This window comes from Micropterus dolomieu, linkage group LG02 (assembly GCF_021292245.1).
Source record: "Micropterus dolomieu isolate WLL.071019.BEF.003 ecotype Adirondacks linkage group LG02, ASM2129224v1, whole genome shotgun sequence".
Classification (NCBI taxonomy): Eukaryota; Metazoa; Chordata; class Actinopteri; order Centrarchiformes; family Centrarchidae; genus Micropterus; species Micropterus dolomieu.
In genome coordinates, this window is record NC_060151.1 from 29,229,494 (window position 1) to 29,249,028 (window position 19,535).

The window sequence follows — 19,535 nt, forward strand, 5'->3', positions numbered from 1 at the left end:
TGTTTTTCATAGATTAAATGATAGTGATTTATTAGCTGAAGTCATCATTGATCTGTTCTAATACTCTTTATTCATAATTGTTACAATTTCACTAACTTTATTAATATCAATCGGTCCTGTTAGGAAGGATAAGGGGTTGTGAATCAATGTCACTTATTTTAGTGCAAGTCAAAGTAAAAACAGGTGCAGAGGAGAGGCAACAGCCAGATAACCCTAAAAGGATAAATGGTTTTGCAGGTGGAGGCCACTGACAGTAGCTCTCTCCTTATCCTTCCTGACTTACTGCTCTGTGTCCTTGTTACTGCTGGTAGTATGAAGCGATACTTGCAGCCCGTTTAGCTCAATTGGCATTCGCGAGCGAACACTCAAATTCACAGGCCTGCCATTGGTTCCCTGTTCTCTTCACAGATGAGGGCAGGTTCACACTGAGCACATGTGACAGACATGAAAAGCGAGGCGGGTTGTCAGGTTAGCGATCACTCGACTGACATTAAATAATTCATTTGTTAATAGTTTCTTAATTTCGAATATGGTAAAAGGTTACTAAAACGGACGGATTTAGTCGGAGTACTGGCTATTTAATACTGACGGTATATTGCTGCTGTTATATGTATAGTTGAGATCTTGATTCTAACGGCATACAGGTCACTTTACTTTGGTGTGTCTCTGCACCTCCTTGGTTCATACATGGTTTAAATTGGTTGTGGCACTGGAGCTTTAAAGAATGATGATAGAGAATAATGAAGAACAGAGTCTGTATTATACTTTTTGTCATCTGAAGCAAACCATGTAGCCTTCAATGTCTGAGAACGGTGTTTTTACATCGCCCACAAGAGAGCTACAGCTGCTGAGCTTTTTAGGACTCCGAGTTGCTGACTATTTTAGCAAAGATTTTTAAAGTTGGGATTTCAACTAACCTAGACCTGAGCTTTTTTCTTAATCAACTCTTCTAAACTCTCACTACTGTTTCATTAGATCATTTTCCATTATTCAATAAATGCCTCATGGAACGACAGTGACTGCTGATCAGGAAAAGTTGCATAGTCTCGCTTTAAAATGAGCACATTTCAAGGCCTTTCTGGAAATATGCTTATTCACTTTACTCACTCACAAGAGAGCTTGATGAGAAGGCATAATTGTATTTTGACCTTATAGCGCATTTGGAGAAACAAACAAAAAAAAGAAAACACAACATTATTTTCCGTTTCACAGAAAGTTGGACTTGAACACATCTGTCCTGTTTGTTTGTTCAGGGTGATCTGGCGGTGAGCAGAGCGGCTCTTGGTTCCAGGCAGCAGTGTTGTTATTTGGAAACAACGCCAGACACCAACACCACCAGCAACAACAGCAACAGCACAGCTGCCGGCAACATACCAACTACCAGCGGGGGCGCTCCTGCTCACTCCCTCTTCTTCTTCTTCCAGCTCCTCAACTTCTCTGTGTGACAGAATCTGAATGGCACCTGCTTTGTCTCTAAAATAAAGGGTGTAATTTATGGGCGTAAAATGAATAAATTAATGAAAATGAATTGTTTAAGCAGCACCGAACAAATGTAGGTATATGTAGCCTGGCGTACGAGCATGTCAAAGACAAGATGATAATTTGTCATTTACATAAAACTTCCCCTTCAAATAACTGAAAACAGGATGGTGTTTATTGATTACATTGCAGGTATATTAAACTCATGCTGTTGTGAATTTCTTACAGTCGTTAACAAATGGATTAAAAAACTTAAGGGGCATATTTTAGAGGTCAGAGGAACCATCATGTACCTATCTGAGCTAGTGTACCTTAATGTACAATTATATCTAAAGTGAACAAGCAGCATTTTCTCTAAAAAATTCTTAAACTGAACTTTACATTGATAATAATTTAGTTTGAAAGATAAATGTCAATATTAAGTCTTGTCAAGTTTTGCCGTGGCAACAACTGTCCTGTAGATGTGAAAGTGCTGAACTATTAACCCCTTTTGATTTTTTTTTTATCACAATAACCTGGTTTTTAATTAAGGGAAATCCTTTCTGTCGGCTTTGAGCACATGTATGAACTCAACTCATGCAGTCTAATCCAAATGTCCTGCAGTAAATCCTCCTTCATGATGGTTATAATCTGTTTGTGTTGAAACTGTTTTAGAGACGTGCTGATTCAACTGTATGGTCAGTTTGGAGGCTGAAGTTGTGTTTTGTAGCCACATGCATGTATCAAAATAAAAAAAATAAATACATTTTTTGCTACAGTTGCTGAAGCGAATATTTTCTAAAAAATATCTTGAATATTGTTCTTGTTCAAACAAAAGTCACTAACTACAACATCTTTAATCTGTTGAATCTGTAGCTACGAGTCTCAAATGCTGTGTTGTCACTCATATATGACTCACAAAGTTCTGCACACGCTCACTTTTACTCCGCCCTTCCAAAAAGGTCCAACTGCAGACGCTTAGACCTCATTTCTCCTCCTCAGGCCCCTCAGACTTGTTGTATGTACAGAAATGCATTTGAATGGTGAGTAGTGCAGTAGTGCATGTTTTATTTATGGATGATGTGTGACCTCTAGTGGGTGTAAGACGTAACAAATGGAGGAAATCAACTGACATTTTGGTAACTGAAGCTTTTCATGGTCATAATGATTTTTACGGGGAATATTAAAAACTGCAAACTTTTCTGTAACTAAATGATTCGCAGTCTGTTAGCTGAGAGAGGAAAGGGTTAAAGGTGTGTCACTCATCAATGATTGTGTTTTTACCAGTTTAGTAATAAATGTTAGGGATGATCTCAAATTTCTACCCATGTAAACATCACATGTCAAACTAGCATGGGGCATATCCAGAGGTGGAAAGAGTCCTAAAATATTGTACTTAAGTAAAACTACTGTTACACTGATGAATTTTTACTTAAGTACAAGTAAAGTTACTCTTATAATAATCTATTCAAGTAAAAGTAAAAAGTACCTCCCTTAAACTGTACTCAGAGTAAAAGTTTCTTAGTTACTTAATAAACCTCCTAAAATAACTTATTTATACTGATTTAATATCTTATTTACAGGCCTTGTTATTATACTTATTTAATTAAATCGCAGTCTTTTGCGATTTGAAGAAGGCACAAAGCCAGATATTAGTTCGTTTGACAGATCCTTTGCTAAAGCAATGGCGCAAAACAATGTTAGAGAACTTTTTTATGCTATTATGAGAAGTTTTGTGAATGTTTTTATAAAGTCATCTCCCTATTTAAGCTTCAAACAGGTGGTAATTTTAATGTGACTTCATAGGCATAATACATTTTTTTATTAACATAGGCCTAAGCATAATTAACTAGTTTCCAGCAGGTTGCCAATGCCAACCAACATTAGCAATGTCATGCACCCCGTGTCTTTTTGGCTAATTTGAGCAAAGCCTCTTACCAAACTATAAAAACTTTTTTTTACAAACTACCCGTGGTACAAGTAGGGTGCAAACTACGGGGGAGCTTGGTTCCTCTTAGTAACCCATGACATGCTATTTTTGCCATTGCTGTTTCTAAATCTTCCGTATCATCATGGATCATGCGTAAAATGAGGAGAGTCGGGCTTCATGAATCCCGATGCTCCTGTTTTTACGCATAATCCAGTTTTGCATGCCTGCCGAGAACTGCGTGCACCTCCAAATACTGGTTTTAAATACTATAATATCCTTCGTGAGGATCATCAATGGTGATAAATGATTTTTGAACGATTACAGTTGTTTATATTTTATTACACTTAGAAGTGCCATTCATTGAGATTCAGCTAAAAGATGTGGTGATTACCGCATTCGATCACTGAGCACAGCAAAGTGTCTGAAAAGGACCTTAAGAGGTGGATGCATAATTTGGCAGAACAGATGTTGTAGGCTACCTTCCGAGATTTGCATCCACCTCTTTTCTCAGCATTAATGAGGTGCTTACAGTTTTCGGCAGGCGGGCAGAATTCCAGCCATGACAGTGTTGGAGTTCTAGGCGAGATTTTAAATTTTGAGCACTGCATCAATTTATGGTTCATCTATAATATTAAAATTTAATAGAATTCAGGAATTCTGTATGCTATTGCTTTTAAATACATTTTTCCCTGTAGATCAACTTTTCTAATTTAATAAGATCCCTGTTAAGTCAGTACACATGCTTTGCCTTGCCCTCTCTTTTGAGTCTCCATGTGGGGAAAAATACTCTTTTAATAGACCTAAGTGGGACCTTTCCACCTCGGTTCAGCGCAAAACGGGTCGGCCCTGGTGCTTCTGCAGCTGGGGACTCTCCGCAGCGAGATGAATCAGTCCTGTCTTTGAGCCACCTGCAAACGTGATTTTTTTTTTACTCAATAATGGCTGTGATTTAAAATGTAGCAAAGTAAAATACTTCAAAGAAAACATACTTAAGTAAAAGTACAGATTATAAACAAAAAAAACTACTTCTCCTGGGTACAGGGTCACAGGGGGCTGGAGCCAATTCCAGCTGACATTGGGTGAAAGGCGGGGTACACCCTGGACAGGTTGCCAATCCATCGCAGGGTCACACATAGACAAACAACCACTCACACTCTCACTCTCACCTAAGGACAATTTAGGGTCACCAATCAACCGCAGTCCGCATGTCTTTGGATGGTGAGAGGAAGCCGGAGCACCTGGTGACACTGGGAGAACATGCAAACTCCACACAGAAAGGCCGGGGTAAGGTTAAAACACACAACCTTCTTGCTGTGAAGCAACAGCGCTAACCACAGCACCACCGCACCGTCTGGGCATGTCATAAATATAAATTTAAAGTTGTTGTTTCAAAAGTTTTTTGTGTTTTTTTGTTAATTTTCTATGTTCAGAGTCTCGATAAGTCATTTATTTTACTTCCTGTCCATCAGTCATCTGCCATTGGGAAATTTTAAACACGTTTCTGGGAAGTAAACGTTTTGTTTATAGTTTATTATAGGTAAATGCATTTGCTGTCAACCACGTATTGCTCACTCTGTCCTTATCATCTCCCTCCTCAGTGTGTGGTCAGCATTTGCTCAACGACAAGATTGTTGGAGGACAAGTGGCCTCCTGGCAGGCCAGCCTGCAAACCTCTGGGTTCCACTTCGTTGGAGGATGCCTCATTAACTTAATGGGTGCTGACTGCTGCTCACTGCTTCTACATGTCAGCATTGAGAGTAGGGCAGCAACAAAAAACAACATGCCATGCAGTGGTTCCAAACACTGGAGTCAGGAACCTTCCAAGGGGTCGTAGGATAATTCTGAGGGGTCTCAATGGCTGTAATGGAATCTCTGAACCCAGACAGTGTGACGACAATTCAGCATTTTATTAGCTTTGTGAACTGGCTACTTGTTTATTTATTTATTTTTTACCAGGAAGTCCCATCCATCCATCGTCAACCGCTTATCCTGCCTGTCATGGGGGGCTGGAGCCAAACCCAGCTGACATCGGGCGAAAGGCAGGGTACACCCTGGACAGGTCGCCAGTCCATTGCGTATACAAACAACCACTCACATCCACACCTAAGGAAATTTTGGAGACACCAATTAACCTAGCCTACCATTGAAATCTATATTACCTGGCCAAGGTAGCAGCCATACATAAACAACATATTAAAATGCAACATATCCAACATAACAAAATTCACAAGAAAACAAGAAAATAACATCAGGCTATAGATACTGGACGTTTTTCTGTAACACTCATGTGTTTGTTCCTGTTTTATCGAGTCAGTTCTCACTTTCTCTTTTATCTGCTGGCACGGGTCACTTTCTATTAAGCAGAAAAATCACATGCAAGGTGTTGTGAAGGTATGCAGCAAAATTGTGGGTACAACCTTAGATGACCTACATAACCTGTATAAGGTCAGATCCTTAAAGAAGGCGAGAGCTATCCTGGCTGATCCCAGTCATCCTTTGTGGGGTGAATTTATGCTGCTGCCATCAGGGCGCAGATAGAGTCTGCCACCATGCAGAACAAATAGATTAAAAAGGTCATTCATCCCGGCTGTTATCCCCATTGTTAATAGCACCCCGTAAATTTAAATGTAAATAATGTTGTACTGTGGATGTGTTTATTTATTGTTGTTTGATCCATATATTTGTTATTGGCTGGCTGTAAGCCAAATTGCCCCTCGGGGATAATAAAGTTACATTGCACCTTGTACCATGTGTAAATTATCTCAATATATGAACAAAGTGTAAATATGTTTATTGCATATCATATAACTGTTCCATTGGTCAATAAACTGCATAAAAAAGTAGGTGAGGTTCTAGTAGTTCCTGAGTAGGGCAAATTGTAAATAGCCCTTTAAATCAGTGAAAGCTCTGTCAGCTTCGTAAGTCCAAGTTATTCTGTCAACTGCACTGAGATTTTTACAGAGACTCATAGAAGAGAGAGATTTGCCTCTCTTTTTCAATAATTTGGGATCCACTGTCTAAATAATGACGTCATTCCTACAAAGCTCATCACCTTTTATCCAGACCTGTGCATGTGAATACTGTCTTGAATACATTACCATCTGTACACTCATCTATTCTCCCCATACACGGGTCTGACTTCTTCAAATCCTTACATTTTAATTCAGCAGGCTTAGCCATTGTCACAAGTGACACACCCTTTCAAACAGCTCAGACTGAAAAGGAGAAAGAGAAACAAAACAACTGCAGCCTTACTTTTCAGAAAACATGCTATAAACACAGTCTTTCTATTTCCTGATTATCCTCATTCCATAGCAAACACAATGGGTGCAATGATCTCGAACAAATGCGTTTCATAGTTGAACCATTGTAGGTGACACAGAGCTTTGTTGTTGTTTGTTGGAGCATGGCACGCTATTGCTGGATGGAGGACGCTTTGTCAACCCTCGCTTATGAGGCTGGTTTCTTCAGACAGTTTGCCAGCACTGTCACCCTCTTCTTCTCTTTGTGGGGTTTTGTGTTGGTCTCCAAAGAGCAGCGAGCAGCCTACACTCCTGAAAAGACTCTGATTTCCCATGGGCCTAAGCTAGATGATTTTGGATGTGAACAGAGGGCCCAAAGTCACCTTTATGCATGCAATGCACCTTTAACCTGTGAATGCAATGTCACACGCACATGTGGAAAAGCACCAATGGAAGTCCTTTTTCATCACAACATTTTGCTTTTACAGTTACAGTGTTACAGCACCAGCACTCTGTGGGGGGCTGATGACCTCTGGAACGCCTCACCTCTCAGTTAGTAGAGCTTTGACCAATGACCTGGCTTCCTGTTAAGCAGAGGGAAAACTTCAACCCATTTACTGATCCCAACAATAACAAGGCAGTATTTCTTTCCTTCACTTGGTGTAACTTCAGTGAATTCCCTCACAGAATCACTTTTTAAACTGTCACTGTAGGAAAAGCACAGGTGTTATGGAGAGTGTAGTGGGACAACGGTGTGGATTTGTGCATTTTATATTGAATAAACTTGGAGCTACTCCAAATTCTTCTTTTCCTCTCCCAGAGAGGAGCAGAGGGGTTAAAGATCAACTTCAACAGACTGCTGAAGAGACCCCAACGGAAGGGGGGGTGGAAAAGTGCTATCCCTGACCATAAAACTGGCACCTTTTTGATCTACGAAGCTGATAACGCGGTGCCTGACTGTTAAACTGACAAAAGGGACACTAACCAGCGATTAGCATTTCCCTGAACAGTCTATCAAAACTGCGCCCCCCACACATGTATCCGTGGCAACTGACATTGGTCTGTGTTTCATTACCCCATCAAAGGGATACTCCTTGTCTCACCCAAGTTGTGACATAACCCAGAAAGCCAAACTTTAAATAACCAAAGACTGGAGTCTCCAAAGACTCAAAGCATTTAATTACGTTTAATTAAATCTTTAGTTACCTGATTACAGTTTGCCTCTATTTGAGTAGTTACGTTACCATGTTGTTGCTATCTGTTGTTGATATTAATGCTGAAAAGAATCTAAATAAGTTACTTTTTGCTGTGTTTTTATTTTCAGCAAGACACTCCTTCATCTAATGTGTAATCAATACTTGTTCACAATACTTTCGCAAAATTCCTTTAGAAATGATCATAAAGAAATGTCATACTATACTCTTAATCGCCAGCTTGAATTTCAGGCTGAATAACTAAATTCACCAGTTCCTAAGGAGAGATGATCTTGGATTAATCTAAGTTTTCCTCATGTAACCTGAGCTCCCCCAAGTGGACGAAATAAGTATTACATACCCTCGTTGGAAATGCCATTAAATGTATAAATATCCTGACCAATAATGTGACAATTGTTTTCCTGTTACCAAATGCTTAACTTAGAACGGTACAACCGTTTGACCATTGAACCATTGAACCACGCCCCAGGCAACAAAAGAGCGACACGCGACGTCGTTAGCTCTATCTGCTCTTCTCCTCCCCTCGTGCCCTGGTCTTCCGCTCTGCTCTCTGGACGCTTCGGCACGCGTCCGACGTGCCTCGCCAGGCAACGCCTAAGAGTCGGCCAGCGCAACAGGCCTTTTGTTCGCTTGAAGCTACACATGCAAAGTGCCGCAACATTGATCTGCCCCTCAGTTTGTTTTATTTTCTTTCTTTCTTTCTTTCTTTTGTTTTGTTAAAGTTATCAGTCTATTAAGTTACACAGGTCTAATTCAGGAACGACCAAGTTCCATTTTAATCTTTTTCGTCGAGCCAACTTCACCGAGGTCAGACCAAGCCACGCGGTCTCGCCAGCGGCAACGAAGGAAACCTGAAAACAGCTGAATTGCCAGACGGAGGACGGCGTTTTCTTCAGACACGGAGAACCCTGGAGAATCCCAAGCGAAAAGCCAGGATCGGGCAGCTAGCGTGGGACCCATGCAACAGGCCAAAGCAGGCGGTCGACAAGCCGTAAGACCTAACAAACATTCTGTGGTAAGAGATGTCCCGAAATGTTAATATTTCCTTTTCCTAAACTCATAGCTTACTTTCATTAGTTCTCCTCTGCCGTATGAGTCAAATGCTTCCCACAATCGAACCTCCATTGCACATTGATCCGCCATTGTTTATTTTCCCTGTATTTAACCACCCGTTTAAATCGCTTTAGTTAACTTTAGTTATTAATAAATTCACTGTAATCAGGAAACTGTGTGTGTTGCCTATTTCCACGTCCCTGCCAAGAGAATTGACCCTTTAGATATGAGACTGACTGATTTAAGATAATTATTAGCGATTAAATAACTAACTGATCACTAGTAATAATTGTATAATTATTAAAAGCTACCTTGAGGTCCGGAGACTCTAGGATTATAACAACTCCGGTGGTGCCCTGAAACGAGGAATATTTTTTAGATTTTATGAATCTTAATTATTCATAATTGGGTATTAATTCTCATACATTTATTAAAATTCATAACTAATTTAGCCATGCTACAAGAGTTATTTAATTTGTTAAAAGACAATTTTCTTTTTTTCCATTTAGATCTAAAGGCAGTGTTTCCCCTTCAATTGTTTTAGGGGAGTGGGCCGCATACGTGACATGTCCCTTTAAACGACACTAGTAGTTTCAGGGGGTCTACCACCCACCCTGAAAAAGATCCTAGGTGAAACACTGAAAGGCATACAATTTTTCTGTAACACTAGTTTAAATCATCTAAATATATGAACATACACATGTAAATACATTTATAACATGTTATATAACTGCTTACGGTCAAAAAACTGAGTAAAAAGGGAGGTCAGGTTCTTGTTCCTGATTGGGGCAAACTGTACTACTCCACCGTGCAATCCTTTTTCATTTTTTGTTAATGGTTCTCAGTTTTGGAAAGAGTGGATGTCACTGACAAGAGAGATTTTCCCTCTGCTGTGATCTCATGTGCCTGATATGTCACTTGTCTTTGAGCAAATTGAACTTTAGAAAGGCTAGTGTAAGATTTTTGTTACGAATTTGTTACATCACACACAGGGAGCAGTCAGCTGCATGTGATTGGGGAACCACTTCCTCGAGTCCTTCCATTTCCGTTAATCAGGCTTAGCCAGTGGCGTGTGTGGACACAAGTTTTGACTTGTCAGACCACAATGCAGTTTTCCACTCCGCCTCAGTGATCTTAAATGAGCTCGGGTCCACAGAAGGTGGTGGCATTTCTGGATCTAGTTTATATACAGTTTCCTCTGCATGCAAGAGTTTCAACTTACACTTTTGGATGCAGTGATGAACTGTGTTCACAGACAACGTTTTTGGAAATGTTCCTCAGAATCGTGTCTGTTTCTGATGCAGTGAGAAGGCCCGAAGATCTGCTTTGACCCATGTGTACAGAGGTTTCTTCCGATTCTGTGAATCTTTTAATGATTTGATGTACAGAATCCCCAGGTTATTTGCAATTTTACATACACAAAACATCATTTTTAAATTATTGTAGTATTTGCCAGCACAGTCTTTCACAGAGTGGTAAACCCCTCCCCATCTTCACTTCAGAAAGACTGAGATGATGATGAATCACTGTAAATACATTTTAAACCAGATCATCATGATTTACCTACTGTAACATTCCCACAGTCGTTCTTTTTTTCCCTCATGACAGACAAGTGACTTCATGAACAAAAAAAATTAATTTTAGTGATTTTGGAGTTTTGATTTTTTACTGTCCGTTGACACTGAACCATAGAATGCATAAAACAAAAGACTGAACACACTTATATACTGGCAGTTACGTATTTATTCAAAAGCCTGTGTACTGTGTGTGTAAATGTGGTCAGCTGTACTGCTATAGAGGACATGCTATATATCTTTCTATTAAATATATGGGACAGTGTTCTGATAACAGAAATCTCACATAAGTTCACTGAATCAAAAGACTCACTTGCAATGGAGAATTTTTACATTGTTTTACATTGGTACTTTTACTTAAGTAAAGGATCCAAGCACTTTTTGAGAAAGTCCTATATAATGGCTGTTTTTTTCTTGTTAGCTTTACAAACCCTAGAAACATTCTTGAAGTAATGGATGCACAATAAAAACTGACGTTTGGTGACATTTATTCCTGGTTCATCGTGTTCCAAATCAAGTTCATTTGTTTGCAGGAAGCCTGAGGCTGTTTGACTAGTTTATTTCTCATTATTTGAAATGTGTGCAAGGTTTTTCCCAGCAGGATATAAAGCAGTTGAAATTAGATCCACCTCATACAACTAGAGTTGGGCAATCTTTTCTTTTTCATATCGTCCAATTATGGCTACTCGAGATCACTGATAGGCAATCTGATCAGCAGTGGGCCGTGTTACGTAGCAGAGCGCCATTCAAATGCCAGCTTGGAAGATTTAGGCTTAGTCTCAAAGTGAAATGTGACCTCATATATTTTGGCCTATTCTTATCTTTAATATCACAATCCAAATCATATTCATAACTTAACGACTATGTGAGATGTCAGATCCACAGAAAGAGAAAGCAGACAAACTGGTTAGTAATTAGGATTTAAAGTTCGATTCTGCTGATTAACGGGGCTCAGCAGGCGCTAACATTAAGATAGCTTTCCTTAATAGCTCGACTCATTACATGCTTGCTTATAACTTATTTGAAGTTGGGTCTCAGACATTGACAGTATTGTGTTAAGAACACAGATAGACTAACTTCTCAGAGTTAACTTGAAGGCTTTAGTTTTTCTTTTAACTTGTTTGACTTGTTTTCCTTTGTTTAAAAGAACTTTGTTACCTGTAATGAAAAATGCTATACAAATAAAGCTATAATTGTTATTATTAATCTAAAAGCATTACTAGATACTACAGGTGGTGAAAAAGAAATTTTCAAGTACTCCAATATTATACTTAAGAACAGCACTTCAGTAAATGTACTTTGCTCAGATACGTAACATTTGTCATGTTTTGTGAAACAGGTGATAGGTGAGATGTTGGGCGTGTCAATGGGTGGGCTTGTGTTGGAGGTAGACAGGGAGGGAGGAGGAGAGAGAGGGAGGGAGGGAGAGAGAAGAAGGGTATTAAAGCGGGTGCATTTCTGATGATATGGACTTGCAGCGATGGCTTTCTACAAAGTGATCTGTGTGGCAACTCTGCTGACTCTCCTGACACAAGGTAAGAACCCTCCTCACTGTGCACAGAGGATCAAGAATCTTTGAATTAAGTAAGAGAAGTTGTTAAATAAATCAGTATTACATGCAAATGCAAATCCTGCGTTCAGATTAAACTTTAATAAAATGTACAAAAGTATGGTTCAAGTGCTCAGTGGATCGTGTCGCACTGAATCAAAATATACTATTTATGAAAATGATCAAATCTACGAGAGAAAGAGAAATAAAGTAAGAAAAGTCCAGGTTTAAAGTCATTATCTAATCTGTTAAGATGTTTATGAAAAATGAAAATAAAGGGCAAAACTACCCAAATGTAATTTTGACATGTTTAAAAAGACATTAATCTGCATGTGAGCAGTAATTATAGAAATCAGATAAATGTAATGGAGTAAAAATAGTTTTGCACTGAAATCATGGCTTTGTTTAGACTGATTTAAAAGTTATCCTGGATGCATAAAGTGAAATAACATACATTCATTTCCAAGGACTGCTTCACTGTATTTCTATTAGCAGATGATTATAAAAAGAATTCAGGAAGCAGCTGAGTGATATAAATGCTATTTTTCAGTCACTATTTGCATTCATTCTTTGAAACAATAATTAGGACTTTTCCTTTTTGCATATACCTTTGTGATTAATAAAATTGTACACTCATGTAGTGGGACAACAGTGTGGATTTGTGCATTTTATAATAAATAAATTTGGAGCTATTCCAAATTCCTCTTTTCCTCTCCCAGAGAGGAGCAGGGGGGTTAAAGATCAACTTTCAACAGACTGCTGAAGAGACCCCAACGAAAGGGGGGTGGAAAAGTTGCTTTCTCTAAGTGCTATTCATGAGCAGTTGATCGTAAAAATGGCACCTTTTGATTCCGAAGCTGATACACGTGACTGTTAAACTGACAGAAGGGAAATTAACCAGAGATTACAAACAGCCTATCGGAACTCTCCTTAAAAGGGTGCAGGAAATCCTAAACTGCCCCCCCACACATGTAACCGTGGCAACTCTCCTTGTTCTGTGTTTCATTAACCCATCAAAGGGATACTCCTTGTCACACCCACTTGTGACATAATCCAGGACAGCCGAACTTTAAATAAACAAAGACTGCAGTCTCCAAAGACTCAAAGCATTTAATTAAGTTTAATTAAATCTTTTAGTTACTTGATTACGTTTGTCTCTATTTGAGTAGTTACCATGTTGTTGCTATCTGTTGTTGATATTATTGCTGAAAATAATCTAAATAAGTTACCTTTGCAGTGTTTTTATTTTCAGCAAGATTAAGGACACTCCATCATCTAATGTGTAACCAATGCTTGTTCACAATACTTTCTCACAAAATTCCTTTAGAAATGATGATAAAGAATTGCCATACTATACTCTATTAATTGTCCAGCTTGAATTTAAGGCTGAATTCCCCATTTCCTAAGGAAATATTGTTGACATTTTGTTGTCACAGACCAGTGGTTACTCTCAGCAGCTCACCAGACTGCACCCTGATGGTGTCAGTCCTCCTCTGCGCTTCCACAGACTGGTCTGATATGTTACAAAACCGTTCTGATCAGCCCTCAGATGTAAAACCTTCAGCTTGTCGTTCACCCCATTTAAGCACTCTTTAAGTTCCCCAGACAGCTTTTGGGTAAATTTACTGGCGGCTGTCTTACCAATTTTACGATATATTAGGGAGATTCCAAGCCCGATAATCAGGAAGCCCACTATCAAAATTCCAATTATCCATAAATCTTCAATGTCCTCCACAGATAAAACATCCAAGCAAACCGCTTGCCAGGTCTCCCACGAGTCGCGAGAGTAGCCTGCAGCGAATGTTCCACTGGGACAGTTCGGCTCACCCGGTGAAGCACGTCTCTGGGAGAAAATCTTGTCAATAGCGCTGAGTGACCAGTTGATTAATTCCATTTTGATGGTTTCAGGAGAACAGCAGGCAGGTGGTCGAAAGAGAAAAGTTTCCACACGACCAAAGTAGACAGAAAATAGGAGCAAGCCAAGATAAGAGGGGAGAGTAGGAAAAGCACGACTGCTCTCTACAGTAGCAGGAAGTAGAAGCACGCTTCTCTCATCATGTATGCAGTCCCAAAAAGGTTTTTGTCAAAATATTATGACTTTATTCTCATTAGATTGCGATTTTATTTATATTATATATCTATTATATTTATTTAAAATTTAACTCAATAACTTATAGGAGGAAAACAGATTTCTGGGCTGGGCTAAGCCCCCCATATTTCAAGAGCCTGACAAAGCCCCTGTCTGAGATGCATTTTTACCATGAAACTGATGACGTTCAGCTCCTAACCTACCTAACCCACTCCAGTCACGGGCCCCTGCACCATGGAGGGCCACAATGCGGCTGCACTGTCTGCACTGTGTATATCTATGTCCCCGTTTCCTGGACAATTATTGAAATGAATGTACAGAATGTTAAAAATGTCCTTATTTTCACAATTTCTTCAGGCTTTTTCAACTGTTATCTAGTCATTCATACTTTGAGCTAGAAATTCCATTCAAATATCAAAATGTTCCATGTACTTCATCATTCAACTTTCAAATTCTATTCAAACTCTTCAAATGTCCAACTTTCTTTGAAACTTTGTTAAAATGAAATCAAGTTTAAAAAATCCCCCAAATTCTTCAGCTTCGTCCCACTAATTCATACGTTCACATAGAAATGCCATTCAAACGTTAAAATGTTCACAAGCCATTGGACTTTCTCAAGTTAATGCAACTTTTTCACATAAATTATTCTTTTTACACAATCGAGTTTCATGTAATTTTCTGCCTTTGCCTGACTTTATAATGAGTGTGTACGGGACAGATTGGCCACAGGAGGACCAACTGACAGACTTGGATTTCATTTAACATCTTATTAGAAATTGGTCTTCAAGTCACTCTCCTTGTCACAATGTTAACTCTTCATTCGTTTTTACACCAAAATGTAGAGAATGTTGTGCTGGTGCTGGATGTAACTTTTAAAGCAAACACAGTCAGCTTCACAGTGACAGCAGTCCCAGCCAACTGCTACATAGATTTTCAAAGGAAGGCAGGAAAGTAGATGTGTTTAAATTGCTAACACGGACACAATTTTGACACTACATAGACAGTAACTGCATATTGACACAAAGTTCCTGATTATTGATCGATAGATAGAACTTTCAGAAAAAAGTATCATCTGCATAACAATGGAAGTTTATGGAGTGTTTCCTGATAATATTGCCTAAAGGAAGCATATATGAAGTGAGGAGGATTGGTCCGAGGACAGATCCTTGTGGAAGTCCATGACTAACTTTGGCGTGCATGGAGGATTCAGCGTTAAAATTTACAAACTGAAATGGATCTGATATATAAGACTTAAACCAGCTTAGAGTGGATCCTTTAATGCCAATGAAATGTTCCAGTCTCTGTAATAGGATCTGATGGTCAATGGTATCAAATGCAGCACTAAGAACTAATAAAACCAGTACAGAGACAAGTCCTTTGTCTGATGCAATAAGGAGGTCATTAGTAATTTTCACCAGTGCTGTCGCTGTGCTATGATGAACTCTAAATCCTGACTGAAAATCCTCAAATAAATAATGTACATAAATAATATGAAATACAATGAACGTTCGTAGATGAACGTAGATGAACTAATCTACTTACAAACAAAGCTTCCCCAAGGTTAACACAGGCAGATGGAGCAAGATGAAGTGAGGACTCGAAGCATGCTGTTCTCTGATTATTTAGAAAATTCCCCAGGTTTCCAGGTCTTCATAGTCCTTTACGTCTTCATGCAAATTAAAGCCAGCAATGCAGTTTAGTTTTTTTAGTCATTTTTTCAACAATCCTTAAAATATTCCACATCTTTCATACATTTGTATTATTTGTATGTATTTATCAAGCCAGAAATCTAGTATAGTGCCAGCTAACTAGTCACGTTGAATTATGCTTGAATTGAAAATTAAAGGCGCTGAATTTATTTAACACAGACAAGCATGCAATTAAAATAATATTTGTGGATTTAATTTAAGCCAATTATGTGAACTAAAGCTAAGACATATCAGTAAATATAAATACACAATTACTGAATCATGTTTTATGTTTTCAGAGTCTCACTCACAACTAAGTGGTAAGTCAAAGTTTCTATGGTCACTTTTTTACTTCCTGTCTGTCTGTCTGTCATTGGGACATTTAAAACATGTTTTTGGGACGTAAACATGTTGTTAATACCTTCTTTACTTTCTTTTATCTAATTATTTCCCCACTTCGTCTCTCTCTCTCCTCAGTCTGTGGTCGACCTACACTCAACACCAAGATTGTTGGAGGACAGGTGGCCCCTGCAGGCAGCTGGCCCTGGCAGGCCAGTCTACGAACCTCTGGGTCCCACTTCTGTGGAGGAACCCTCATTAACAATCAATGGGTGATGACTGCAGCTCAGTGCTGCTCAAGGTAAGCAGAGAGGGTAGGGCGGCGACAAAAAAAAACATGCCATACAGTGGCGTAAACAGCCTGTCTAAGACAGTGGTTCCTAAATTGGGGGCAGGAATCTCTCCAAGCGGTCGCAAGATAAATCTAACAGGTCTTGAGAGGACAGAAAAAAAATATTATTCTGCTACTGAAATTAAACTTGTGATGATGTGTAGCAAGCAGACAATAATTAATTTTGAGGGGTCATTAGCCAAAAAGGATGGGTACTGCTGCTCTAAGAGGCAGGGAAAGAAAATTAAATAGGATTATTCTAGAAAGAGTTTAGGGTTAATTATTGACTTAGAGAGGTCATATTATGCTTTTTGGCTTTTTCCTTCTCCTTTATTTAATTATAAATCTTTTTTGTGCATGTAACAGGTTTGCAAAGTGAAAAGTCCACCCCAAAGGGAGTTCCCATCTCCCGCAGAAAACTCTGCTGTGAACTGCCTGAAAACAGCTCGTTTGTAGTCCAGCCGCTTCCCTTTCATCCCTGTGAAAACACAGCAAAGGGGCCTATGCCCCTGTAACACAGACCTTGGACCACCCTATGGCGCCCCCCCCCGAATGAAAAATCTACAAATCAGAGTAACATATCTTCCTTCCACCGATATGGCGCTGATGTGAAAGGCGGAACAAATGTGTCTCAACTAGTCGGATCATTTAGGACGTTACACCGCCACTGTCCGGTGTCGTGCCAAGGTAGTTATCCCTGATAGAAAGTGTTGTCCCTGCCTAGGAGCGCACATGCATTCAATGGTGAAGGCAGACTTTCGACTGCACGAAAGTAAATAAAAAATATAACGTGGATCATTTTAGTGTTGTTTTATCGGGCAACAGAAAAAATGTAATGGTGGTGTAGGCTAGGGAATGTAGTGTAACTACAACAATTTGTTTTGTGGATTTCTTCATTAAATCAAAAACCAAAAATTGAAAACTCTCCTTTGTGAATTTAATTTAAAATTGTTGTCCTTAATAGTTAGCTCACAGGAAATGGCTAGTCACAGAACTCTCTCTCTCTCTTACAAACTTACTTACAAATTCTCATCATGGATCCTTTTTTTGTCCATGTCATCTTTTTAGGCCATAACACGGTGCGATTTGTGAGAAAACCCACGGGGGATGTTTTGAAACGTTTTTTTTGTCATGAAAAGACCCCCCAGCTCCTGCCGCACGGTTCGACACGCAGGTGAACTGTGGATTGATTGCAAAACCATCACAGTATAAATTCTGCCACTGTTACTTTTTAAAGAAATAAATATATAACGTTACATCGTGATGCAGAGCTGTAGGGAAAAGACAGAGAAGACAGATGCATGCTGTGTCACTGAGTGAAACACTGTAGCTGTGACTTCGAGCATGTTCACAGGTGTAACAGGGACACTAGGCTGCTTGTCATCATAGAAACAGATCATCAGATTTAGATGTTAATTGCACCTTCAGTAATATCGGCTGCTTTCTCACACACAGCTCCGCTGCTCACCGGAGCAAAGTGTTAGTGAAAGGCTATTTTTCACAAAGTCTAACCAGTCAGATAGCCTAGTTCTGTGGGTGGGACATTGAGCAAATAAATAAGTAAATAATAAATAAATAACTTAATTATATATATATGCCTCAGAAAAACTAAAGAGAGTGAGGGGGTTTGGGGGTGCAGCAACCCAATCAAGATGTAGAATGGGGTGCGTGGCCTAAAAAGTTTGGGAACCGCTGTCCTACTAATATCTACGCACCATTGTAGACAATATTTTGTCCTTGTAATCCATGTTACCATTGCATGGATAGCCTTTGGATATTGCTGGTTATAGGGTAAATTATTATCATAACAATTTAATAATGCATTGCATTTAAACAGCACTTTTCATACCCAAAAGCAATAACAGTAGCCTACTGGTCCTACCAGGCTGGACATGCAGTCTGCCAAAATATGTATCGCTGTTCATAATGCACAGATAATGGCCTACTATCAAGTATTTAATTTTGCGTATACTTCACATCATGACTAATAACAGGGGTGAATATGGAGACGTTTGTTGTTTCTTAGCAAAAGTTGTACTGGGATACAAAATACAAACTGGGATCCAGAGAAAGTCTAGTACACTAGAGCTTATAAATTTTTTTTATGTGTTTATTTCGAATATATGTAACACGAAACATCCAACAAGAAAATGCAATCAAATAAACAAATCAAAGTGATTAAATAATACAATAATAAATTAATTAATAATAGTTACAGCCAAAGACTTTTTAAACTCTTGTCTATGTCCATTACATGTTCAAAAAGTAGGAAGAAGAAAAAAAACAAACATATTTAATCCCAGCCAGTGTCCACAAATCAAAAGCTTACAAATAATCGACCCGTGTTCCAAATATTTAAACATCTACTTTGTCACACCCAAAAGCAATTCAAAATGTACATCAATTATTTAAACAAGGAAAATAAATAAATAAATAAAAGGAAAGAATGAATTTCAGCAACTCAGAAAAAAATGAAGTAATAATAACAAAAATAATTACTAGCCCCAGAAACACTAATTAATTAATTCACCCCTTCTTCATCCCTGTAACCTTTGAAAACCATATCTTTATACCTGATTTTAAACCGATTTATGTTTGGACATTGCTTTAGTTCCTCATTGAGACTGTTCCATAGCTTTACATTAAAGCTTTACAAAGAAGTGTTGCACCATAGGATAAGAATGTATTATAACTTGAGCTACAGGAATGTTTGTTTTTTTAATAATGTCATTTAATTAAACTACAACTAAGTTACTGAAAAGATCCTGTTACTCAAACAAATAACTGTAAGTTACTGAAACATATTGAAACATTACATTATATCCTAAACAGGACATTTTGAAAGCTTGAACTTTGCCTTTGTCTCTTTAGTCCCGGATTGAATGTGTCCCTCTGACAAAACAACTGGCCCCTGCCTGGCCCCCTTAATAATAGAACCGCCACTGCTGGTCATAGACGTCTCCTACTCCATTCTCACATCTCATGTTGCTAATCGAACTGTCAACATGGGGTGCATCTCAAGTCTCTTATTTGTTGTTTCCTCACTTGAACCGGAAGTTGTTCTTCTC

At 38.8% G+C, this 19,535-nt stretch overlaps 1 protein-coding gene across 1 annotated transcript in view; it reads left to right on the forward strand.

Annotated features, from left to right (window-relative positions):
* The window catches only part of LOC123962014 (prostasin-like), a 91,128-nt gene that overhangs the window by 57,131 nt on the left and 14,462 nt on the right, over positions 1–19,535 (forward strand). The gene's annotated exons all lie outside the window — the stretch shown is intronic.